The sequence below is a fragment of the Talpa occidentalis genome, unplaced genomic scaffold (assembly GCF_014898055.3).
Source record: "Talpa occidentalis isolate TD23 unplaced genomic scaffold, MPIMG_talOcc4v2.1 talOcc4.6, whole genome shotgun sequence".
Lineage (NCBI taxonomy): Eukaryota > Metazoa > Chordata > Mammalia > Eulipotyphla > Talpidae > Talpa > Talpa occidentalis.
In genome coordinates this window covers 136,926,161-136,934,281 of record NW_023604972.1, presented here as the reverse complement: position 1 = coordinate 136,934,281, position 8,121 = coordinate 136,926,161, and the positions used below count along the sequence as shown (strand labels likewise).

General features: G+C 44.4%; 1 long non-coding RNA gene across 1 annotated transcript; it reads right to left on the bottom strand.

The window, feature by feature from the left end:
* Window positions 1–583: 583 nt before the first annotated feature.
* LOC129144725 (uncharacterized) lies at window positions 584–6,675 on the bottom strand. The gene is made up of 3 exons (XR_008549217.1): window positions 6,622–6,675; window positions 1,415–1,531; window positions 584–1,073 (listed from the first exon to the last, which is right to left on the bottom strand). It is a non-coding gene; the product is annotated as an uncharacterized LOC129144725 (long non-coding RNA).
* Window positions 6,676–8,121: the final 1,446 nt, after the last annotated feature.

Sequence of the window (8,121 nt, the reverse complement as noted above, 5' to 3'; positions counted from 1 at the left end):
GGGGCTAGTCTCAGCGCTCTCACCACTGCAGCCTGAGTTCGAGTCCCGGCCAGTGGAGGCGCCTGCAAGGAGTGTGGGAGTTAGCCCCGTGAGGGGGCATGGAGCTAGAGCGCATGTGGTGCAGCAGAAGGTCTCTTCTCTCTGTGCCTGCTGCTCCACTGTGATCTATGCTCCAGATCTCCCTTGCGCGCCTGCCCGCGCCTCCCCTCCTCCCCTCCTCCCTCCCCCCCTCCCCTGCCTCCCCTGCCCGCCTGCCCCCCCCTCCTCCCCTGCCCAACATAAGTCTGATATCTACATTGTCCCAAGTAGGGTATAGGGTGCATTAAAACAAATAATCAGTTGTGATTAATAAATACCTATGCCACTTGCAAAGTATCTTTTCCCACAGTACCTAGAGGGTTTTAATTTTGGCATTGATTTTATATTACACCATTTGTTCTTTCCCTACGCTAATGCCTGTTTTATTCGTTATAGGGAAACGCTGATGTAAAATGGGTTGCCTGACTGTGGATCCTCACCCGAGCACTTAAGAGACTTGTAATAAGACTGAACTGCAGACACACACAGAAAGGTTAATAAATGGTTTATTTACAAAAGAAGGGGGAATGAAGAACTCAAGGAGAGGGAGATAAATTGGTGAACGTGTTCTAATAGCTCCACGGAGTTGGAATCCCACTGGCACACGGAGAGCTGGAGAAATGCCAAGAGAAGCCCCAGGTCCACCTGTCAGGTTTTATACCAGGCCCGACTGCTGAACTCCACCCTCAATTCCCACCAATCCTCCTCTTCCATGAGGATGACATTACGGGATTTGTAGTTCGCGGTGGTTTCGATCTCTTTAGCCTGGAGTGGGCGCGTGGAGTCCACATAAATCTGTCTGGAGTTCGTTCAGGGCATCCTTTCTCCCCAACAATAACCCCCTTTCACTTTTTGCCCCCATTTTTATGGTGATGAAGGCCAAATGTGCATATGCTGGGGTGCAGCCTCAGATGATAATTTCTCAGGGTTCCAGTTTAGAAGAAAAACCACAGTCTCCAGGTTTTGTCCAGTGTGGCAAAAAAAGTCCTCTATTCCTGGAAGACAGTAAAATCCATGTCAAAGGAAAATCATCTGGAGGCACTACCCAAAACAAAACAGCAAATATATCAAAATCACAGGAAGAAAAAAAAATCTTAAAAACTGATGAACTGATCTTAAAGTTCTGTCCACCTTGATCCCAACTTTATCCAACAATATAGCAAAAATTTGCAAACTAAATCTACTTTTAAATCATTTAACCTAATTTTGCATAAAATCACAGGGCAGAATAACCAAACAGGAATTTTAGCTGGCTTTGGTGGAATACCCCATATAGGATCAGAGCAAACTCTTGACATCCTGTCTGCACAGGCTTCAGAAACAAAGTTGGTCTCACCAGACTCCACCTGGTGTGTCCCCTTCTCAAGGTTTACCAGGTCTTTTGCTTTTTCCCAGTTGTCCAGTCCTGCCAATGGATGCAGCTTCCTCACCTTCTTTGGAGGTCTCTGGAACCCTACAAACAAAATAGCAGGTTCTCTTCCTGGTTCAGCTCAAATTCAACTGCCTTGAAGAATTCCTATCAAAGCCACACAATGGAACATGTTTCCAATTTTCTAGTTTAAGCAAACAAAATTCCCCATTGAAGTTATGCAAAGATACTCTGCCATAAGCACTAAAAATTACTACCACTATTTTTCATACTGTGTTGGTATCAAGGGGAGAGAAAATGCAAACATAAGTTTGCTCTGCTGGGAAAAACAATGCAATATCGCTGCATATCCTGGTCAGTCAAAATGAGGAAATTTCCTTTGAATCAAACAAAATGCAAAAAATTACCAGTATTATTTCAACCAAAACTTAGTAAAAATCAGGTTTATCTTCACCAGTCTATTCAGTCCTTTGAACGAAATTTTCACTGTCAAAAGTTCTATCAATTGGAATCATTTGGGATCTTTTTCCCCTTATTTTCTCCAGAAAAAATTTCTGCAGATACCAAACCATTGACGTATACAATATTGTGGGACAACAATCAACACTGACTGTGGGTATGGATTAGTCATAATACATTTCTTTTCTTGGATAGGTTGAAATAATCTCCTATTTAAAAAAAAAAAAAACCAAAAACAAAAAACCTTAGTACTCATACTGGCTTAAAGTGATAATATTTTGTGCTTTCCAGTGAGAGAGTTACAACTCATCCTGTAGTAACTGAGGAACATATTTTACTGGGAAACTTATTTGTGATTTAGTCAAGATTTTCTCCCTTAATCAGAAAATTATACTTATAAGCTTCTGTAAAAGTATAATGTGCAAAGAAATTACTGAAACTAAAATGACTTAAATTCTCAGACACCTTTAAAATTTCATGGCTTAATATACTACTCTGAGTTTTTATGGCCTGTAGGAATTTAAGTCTTTTCACCTCTGATCTGCTCATGCAGATCCATGTCATATAAAACACCTCCACTGGTTCTCAGCTCCTATATTTCACAACACATGTGGCTGCACATCCCACCCAGTAATACAGGCCTTTCCTGAGCTTGCACCAGATGTTATTTTCCCCCAATCATCTCATTGGCCCCCAAGTCAACTAAAATTCGATGATGCTATGTTCTGAGAAAGATGATCAAAGGACTGTCTTCCTACTTTACCTGTAAAACCATAACCAGTAATCTTGACTAGCATAATAAGTGACAAGGTATGAATCCTTATATGCATGTTTCCCAATTAAAACAACGTCATCTACTTCAAATGACCACACACACAAAAAAAATGACAGTTTCAGCACTGGAAATCTTCGAGGGAGGCTTTCAAAGGGGATGGGAGCAGATGGCCCTGGGGTCTGAGGGGTGATGTGTGTCCTCAGGACAGCTGACAAGAGCATGAAGCTGACAGCTTCTGCCAAAACCATCAGCACAAGATTTCCTCATACACCTGGGACCACGAATTGTCATATGTGACTTTTCAAACAAACTCTTTTGGTCATATGTTTGCTCATTCTTCTGTTGGTCACACTGTTTAAACACTTTATGTTGTGTATTTATGACCTAAGTACTAATAACCACTTATCTAAGTCCCTCGTACCATAAGCCATGACCACCCCAATACTGGAATTCAGATCTCACAAGGGATGGCTAACACGACTGTAGGAATTGTCAGGCAAGTTATCCTCAAATAATGATGATAATACAATGAATCCTATTAAAATACCTCTATTTCAAGGGCATTGTAGTCATTAATTGTCCCTAAAAAATGATTGATGGGTACACATTCAGGAGGGTGGCTATAACTTCACTTCCATCAAAAGCGTAATTCAACCTGATCGTGTGATTTGATTGAATCCTCACCATACTTTCTCATGGATGGTGGTTCATGGTTTTGCTTTTGTTAAAATATGGAAATGAAATCCCCGGAGAGACTCAAACATTTGAAACCATATCTTTTACAATAAAATGATGTAAAATTAAAAATATTCAGGCATATTAAAAACAGAGGAAGAAGTAAAGAGAGTTACAATAAATTATCCGATAATGAATCGTAGGAAACACAAGGTGAAATACTGACTCACAAACTATAAATGAGATTCTGCAAATGAAATCTCAGCACTGAGGACAATCAGCATATTGGGCTGCATCTTTGGATGAGAAATAACCAAAAGGTGAGATTTTTGAGTAAAAATCCCTCCCTAAAAAACATGGTTGTCTTGTAACTATGATCAATTTCCACACATTAACCACGTCTAACCTAATGGACTAATGCCAACTCCACGTCTCCTCCATGGCATCGCTTTAAAGCCAGCCCACCTGTACAGGTCATGATTCTGAAAGTGCTCCACTAGGCAGGGAACACCTGGTGACTGTCAGCCCCTGCACGCATCAGGAAGTGACACTGACCACTCAGAACTAATGGGACAGGTCATTACTCACTTCTACCTCTCAAAGTCCACCAACCTCTCCACTACACAGTCCTCAGAGTCCCACATGAACTCAGCTGCCTGATCTGCCAGGGAACTGTCCCTCCAAGCATAGCTTTCTTTGACATAGGTGATAAGTTCAATTTCTTTGAGTGATGCATGGCGACTTCTTTGACAATTTAATGAAAGGATTCCATGGACTACATTTAATGTTCTCCAGTGTAGAAGTTACTTTTAAAAAATACGTGTAAAAAGTTATTGCAGGGGTTGTAGAGAACATGCCTGCAAATGTAGCCAGAACCACGAGGGCACTTACCCAAGGGAAGACCTTTGGTTGCTTCAAAGGAAAAAAAGCAATAGAAAGAGAAAATTTTATTATAGATGGCTCAGAAGCACTTACCTGGGTTTTTCTTCAGAGAAAAACAATGAAAGAGACATTTCTCAGGACAATTCTAGCTTGGGGTTGGGGTATTGGGGTTCACAGGCTGTGATTCCTGAGTCCCCCTGGATGTCTTGTCTTGCTCTGCTTTTTCATCTATATGAGATCTGTGGACTCAAATCTAGCTAATTTCCTTTATAGCTTTGATTGAGTTTATAGAAAAGAAAAGCAAATAGAAATCCTACCTACAAGATTGGATACCACCTGGTATCATTTTCCCAGATGACTTTTCCCTGGAATAACCACTTTGTCCTGATGACAACAGACGACACCCAGACCCAACACAAACTGCATGAGTAACTCCTTTCGGCTCTCGTAGAACCAAAGGCCTCCATGACGATGACAGGAGCCTCTGTTGATAGGACAGGAGCAAGAAGTCAGGGGAAGAGTGTCCAACTCTTCACTTGAAACGCTCCTTGAGCTTATCCCATTGAGCCTTGCACACTCACACCTTTCTCTGTAAAATGTGAAGACTCCAAAATCAGAAGAAATCACCGCATACTCAAAAGTGCATAAAATTTAATTTCTCCCATGGAGATAGAAGGATTGAGAACCAACCGCATGATGAACAAACCGAGCCCCATGAATTGCTTTTTCCTGAGTCCAAGCGGGATGGTCATGAATGTAAAACATTCCCTTAAATGTTATTCAAATTTAATTTCAGTTTTAATAATGGCCACTCTCGCCTGATCTTTAAGTGATTCATAATAACTGATTATGTGATGGGAGAACCATTGAGTCAGCTTCTCTGTATTGGCCTAAATGAAGCAATAGTAAATGCACTTAATAATTGCTAATGTTTCTTTAATCTCCTAGTTAACACTCTTGCTGCTAATGAGCTGTTTTTAAATTGCATTACTCCTTAGAGAATATGCTTCAATACATTTTTTTCTTTCAAACTCTATTGTAACAATGTGCTCAGTTAGAAATAGATGAAAAGTTATTCCTAAAACCAGAGACAGGGTAGGAAGCCAGAGTTTGAATAGAAATCAAAAGATGCTACCTACTCGTGGTTTCATGAGGTTTACTTTCATTGAGACCTGGAATTACTTTCATGATAGAGCCTTTGGGCTGATGTCATCAAAAGACACTTTTCAGAGGAAATCAGTGAACCACTCTATTTACACCTCCTCCAGAGGCCTGGCGTGTGCTAGCTTTATTGGGTGGCATCAGGTGCTGTATCAGGAGGAATCAGGTATCAAGCCCAGATGGATCTTTATAACAATGTTGCAAGGTTAAAATAAAGCCAAAAGGGATGTTTTTATACCCCAAGTTTAGCAAGTTCAAGGGCGTATAACCAAATACAGACTGATGCCAACAGAGAGAACAGCTTCCAGAACATATGGAGAGAGCTGTGGCTGCCGAAAAGGACTCACAGAAGAAGCAGTGACCTTCTGGTCAGCAGACGGGGCTGTGGGAGTAAATATTCCAACCTCCCTCTCCACCAGCTATGATCTGCTCCTAGTTTCTCCCCTGGGGCAAGTTCACCTGGGAACTGGGGGACAAAGAACCAAATGAAACAGTCCCCCTGGGCCACCCTGAGCAGCACAGCACAGGGAAGGGGGAGCAGCCCCGGGCTGCAGAAGCTGGGGAGGCCCCAGCTGGGGAGGCTCCTGCTGCTCGTCACTTCCCGAGAGTTCTCCCCAAGGGGAGGGCAGCGAGGACATCCCTTCCGTGGAGGCTGTCCTCTTTGAGAGGTCGGCCTCTGCCCCAGCCCTTCATGACGCCCACACGTGCTGTGTCTCTCCTGGAGGCCCTCAGAGTCCCCTGATCATGAACAGACACCATCGTCCCTCCAAGGATCATAGATAACCAAAAGCACACACAGGCAATTCCGCAGGAGCACACCCCGGCTTAGCGGAGTTTATGGTTATGAGGGAACAGGAGGGGGCGGGGAGGCAGACGGGCACTGGCACAGGTGGTTTGGCGGAGGGTGAGCAGAATGTGTGCACATATGGAAGAGCAAAAATGTAGCCCCCAAATTAAAATAAAACATTAGTAAAAAACTTACCTCCCAGCCCCTGGCAGGACACTTGGCATAACGCCTGTACGAGAAGCGTTTGTGGACTGAATAAGTGTGTACACCACTGGCATCACCCAGACTTTAATATCAACTCCTGCTGTGAAAGCAATCCCACTAAGCAGGGAAGGACAACTAAGGGGGGGCCCAGCTCTTACAAATCCATCAATGACACCCACCACCGTCCACTCTCCGGGTACACAAAGGCCATAATTACGTCAAGTAACTTACTGTTTTTCCTCCTGAGTTTTCATGGAGCATCCAGGACACAGCCTTTCCCTGGCATCTGTCTCTGTAATTTGTCCTTCCTCAAAGACAACAACCTCAAGAGTTGGATCCACAAAGGGGAGGTTCCAAGCTTCCTGTTTTTCCTAAACCCTGCCCTCTGCCCAGCTGCACTAGCAGTGACTCCTCCCGGCCTCTTGTCCAGACACCGATCCTCCGCAGGCTCACCCAGCCCATCTCTGGCCAGTTCCGGATCAAACTTAAAGATCAAGGAAGGTTTTTCCTGTAAACAAGCATGACACTCTGAGTTGGTTACCCTCACAGCAGCTCAGTTTCTCCAGCTCAGCTGGCCTGACCGCGTCTCAGCTGAGTCCTTTCTTCCCTTCCCGAGTTTCTTCCATAGAATTCCAAACCCTCTCTCCATTAAGCTCTTACCTGAGCATGTGTCTGGATTTCTCCTCATGGCATCTGTAGGGGCAGGACTGGGCACAGAGCAGGTTTTCTATGATCCAGCAGACCAGGTAAAGGAGGAGTCAGAGTCCTCAGTGGTTTTTTTGCAGGTCTTTTATTGGGATTTACCAGGTACACAGCAAGCAGGGGTGCTGGGGGGCTGGCAGGCCTCCCAGCCCCCAGCAGGTCTTCACTCTGGGCTCTCCGGCCTTCTCTCGGCTTCTGCTGGCGTCCCTGTGACGCCGCCCTTAAAAGCCCAGAAGAATCCCATCTACCTATGCCCACACCCTTCTCCAGGTGCCCGCCATCAGGCATGCATTCAGACCGCAGGGTTCCGTCATCCATCCTGATGGCGGGAGGGCAGAAAAGCCTGACACCTTTTACCTTACCCTACCGCATCATATGGCCTTTTTGATCAAAATATTTCTTTTGAATAAATACACCGAGCAGCTCAGCCCGTTCTATCAAAGAATGTTAATTTGAAGAAGAAATAATAGCTCACACTTGTCTCAAAGCAGATCTCCTTTTTAATGAACTAATTTAGTCCTCGTTAACGACCTACGCAATAGATGCAATGAGTCACCACATTTCTGAGAAAAGAAACCGAGTATAAACAATTTATTTCCCCCACTGTCAAGACCGACATTGGTTTGGCCTAAGTCACCAGCAAGATGACCAGTGTGGTTTGCCCCAGGGGAGACGTGGTCAGGAAAGCCCAGCCTGCTCTGAGAGTGGAGGGTGGCGGGTGCAACTAACACTGAGGGTCGAAGAGGTGTCCGAGGCCAGTGGGCCAGGACACCACCTGGAGCAGACCCGCCTGGACTAGGTCCTGGCTTCCTAGCTAGTTAACCAGCCGACTTCAGGAAAGTTACTTTCCTCTTGGAGTTTCATTTTCTCACTTAAGTGAGAATAATCAATGGTGCCTACCCCAGTAGGCTTGATGCAAACATGAGCTCAGGTGGGTTAACGCAGAGAAACCGCACAGAGCCTGCTCACGTAATCCCAGCTACCCTCTGATGAAGCCTACTGTCTCCTTCGTTAAATGCTAAAGTGGAG